Raw genomic sequence first — 3,540 nt, 5'->3', positions numbered from 1 at the left:
CACCCCAATTCTAACGTATCTTTCTCTGAAACACTTAAGCAGCGTCGTTAACTATTAGATTTATATTTCTCATACAAGCTTCTCAACGGTAGTATTATTGAGTGTCATGTTTTCTTAAGTCATTTCTCCTTTTATACTCTGCTTGAATCCCCCAGTATATAAATACTTTATATCTTAGCAATGAAATAAATGGTAACTATGAAAATAACACGCCCATAACAGAATTATGAAAACTATCAATAAATTAAAAATGTATCTATTTTTTCACCAGAGTTAAGAATTATTGTAAATCCATTCTCAGCTATAAGTATTAATTATTGTATATTGTTTCACTGTTTTCTTTAAACTGTTCTAACGAACGATTGTTATTATTAGTATATGTAATTGGGCCTGTGCCCGTTACATCTAAAATACATAAATAAATAAATGCTATTAAACTAATTCACATATTATATATATATTTGTTTATATCGAATACATAGAATTTATAATTTTAAATATAATATTATCTAATACATAACCAACAATTATCCTTGGTAATCTTATAGTGAAATCTGCAGGTCTAAAACACAACGTCATCGACGTTTGTAAATTGAAATAGCGGGTCAATTTCAGTGAACTTATATTTATATATTTTATACATATTAGTTATGGTTAATTAATTTTCTTGCTCTCTATCTCTGTATTTTTTCGTTCTGTTTACAGTTGTACGATGTGCACGATGACAATGATAGGAAGCTTAGAATAATCCGAATGGTGATTAGCAAGCCGGTAATTGGAGATGAATTTAATTTAAACCAGTGCAACGGCCTATCGGATCTTCTGGCACGGGATGAACTGCCAGTCATCCCTGAAGGATATCGATATTGGCCTGACGGGTCTTTGTACATATATTTGTTAGGTAGAAAGGCCAACATATTATATAACGGTACAAAATACCCAGATTTTTCTGATATTAGTCGTCCAACGACTACGACCAGTCGGCCATCAACATCAACTACCACCACAACTACAAGAACCACGACCACAGAAAAACCTAGGCATCCTTCTTGCACACATGAAAAAAATATGTTGCTAAAATATTTCATAGGTATTTTACTTAAACTCTAAATATTATCAGAAAATTGTATTAACGTTTTCATATGATTTTAAAATGTTCTCAAAATATTTTCACATCACATTACTGTAAAAGATAAAATATTGTAATTAAATTGTTTCACAATATCTCTTAAATATTTTATCAAAATATTTACACATTATTGGCTTTTAAAAATTAGGTATATATTTGAGCAAAAACCTTTTCAAAATATTTTCAATATTTACATATTCTATCATACACATAATTATATATATATATATGTATATTAATAAATAAATATATAGGATAAACCATTTTCAAAAACATTAAATGTATTTACTTTATTTGTTATACATATAATATATATTTAATATTCTCATGTAAGTATGTAACTGGGTAAGAGTTTAATAAAAATAAAAACCAATATTATATTGAACTTGTATATTACTCACTTTTATTACTATAAAATATAAATCAACTTTTTTTTTTATAGAATATAATAATTAAAAAAAAAAAATTAAAAACTTACACAGTTGCAAAAATTTAATATTACTTAAAATATTTAGAAAAATAGATTTACAATAATGTGTATTATAATGATGTGTGTTTTTTATGTGCCATCACCATTTAGGACAAAAAAATAAAAATATAAATGCATACATTTTCTTCCATAATATCTTTTCTGATAGAAAAGTAAAACTAGTTGGTACTTTGGGTATCAAAGGTAAAAATTCTTAATAATTTTCAAAAGCGCCGGAAAAAAAGCAAAAAAAAATTAGGAAAACGGAAATTCTTACGAAAAATTGGTTTCCGACCATTTAGATTTTTTCCGATTTTGGTTGTTGGTGTCAAACGCGACCGTACATGACATTTTTACTCAACATTTATATGAGAATTTGATATACACCATAAAATATTCAAAATATTTAGAACTGTTTTGGGCTGTTTGGACATTTTTAGATTTTTTTTTTATGAATGTCAATACAACTTTATTTGTTGGGTAAAAAAGTTTGAAAATTTAATACAAGGCTCCTTATAAATATTTAAAATTACTTTTGAAAAATATTAAAAATCCAGCAAAAAATTTTTTTTATAAGCATTTAAAGTTCAAATCTTTACAAAATACGTCAAAATCACGAAAATGTGAAAATTAATTTGAGTTAAAAATACATAAAAAGTTTTTATTTTAAATCTAAATTCTATATTAAGCCTCCACACGAGTTTTGAACTCGGCGAGGCGCTAGTAATCTTTACTGATATTAAATTAAAAAAAAATAAATAAAAATTAATAATAATTTAATTAAACCACGAGACCAGGTTTGTTAAGATCGAGCGCAGACAATTCTCTTTTATCAATAATTTATACAATTTAAATAATATAATATAACAAAAAATTAACTGTCAGTGCATTTGTATTGGATATTTACTTTTTTATTGAATGGTGCATAGATAAAAGCTCTTTCATATATTTTTTAACATCATCAGTAACGTTATCATAATTAAACTAGTTCAAAATTTTTTTAGAACTTAAGAATAAAATATAAAAAGGTTGGTAAGTATCATTGAATACGAAAAACCATTCTAAGCGCTGACGGTTTAACGGTGTGAATAATTTATATTATATTTAAACTGTTAATACCTATTTTAAATATGGTATCCGGCAAGTTGAATTAATATTATAAAATTACATCAAAATAACTAAAATCATTATTCTTGATTATTTAACATGAAATTTCTTCAAAATTTAAAGATTAAGTAACTATACAAAAACTGTGTTTTTATATTTTTGAGTTTTTTTGATTACAGAATAACATACTATTATGTGGAACCTTGATGTACGTTTTCAATCTTAAGCTATAAAAGATGAATATTTTATAAATGTTTAACTACAAAATCGTTTTTAAATTTTAAATTTGATAAATGTTCTCAAACATCGAATTTTAAATGCTTATAAAAATACGTGTGCATACCTATGTTATTTTAATATTTTTCAACTGCTATTTAAGCTTTATACCAGGAGCCTTGTATTGACGGCTCAAAAAAGTAAAAATGTTATCAATCATGGTAATTGGTAAAATTGAAATATGGTGTAAATTGAATTTGTATCTACAGTTATTTGTTTTTGAATTACAAAAAAAATAAGAAAATCGATACAATACGAGAAATCAAGTGAATATCCAATGTTGTAAAATTATGAACTTCAAACGCTCATTAAATTTAACTTGATTTTCTGGTAGACATTTTTTTAACTTTGATTGATTTTACTATCAATTATTTTACATAAGACAAGTTATATCTATAGTTCAAAGACATACCTACTATAAAATAGCCTATAAAAATAACCTATAAAATGATAACTTTATATTTCCAAGTTCATATACTCGTATATATTTTCACATCATCTGAGGGTCGCTAGTGACACAAGTTTTTTGTTGATACATAATTATTTCGGGAACATATTT

This window comes from Acyrthosiphon pisum, chromosome X, assembly GCF_005508785.2.
Source record: "Acyrthosiphon pisum isolate AL4f chromosome X, pea_aphid_22Mar2018_4r6ur, whole genome shotgun sequence".
Lineage (NCBI taxonomy): Eukaryota > Metazoa > Arthropoda > Insecta > Hemiptera > Aphididae > Acyrthosiphon > Acyrthosiphon pisum.
This window is presented reverse-complemented; position numbering follows the sequence as displayed.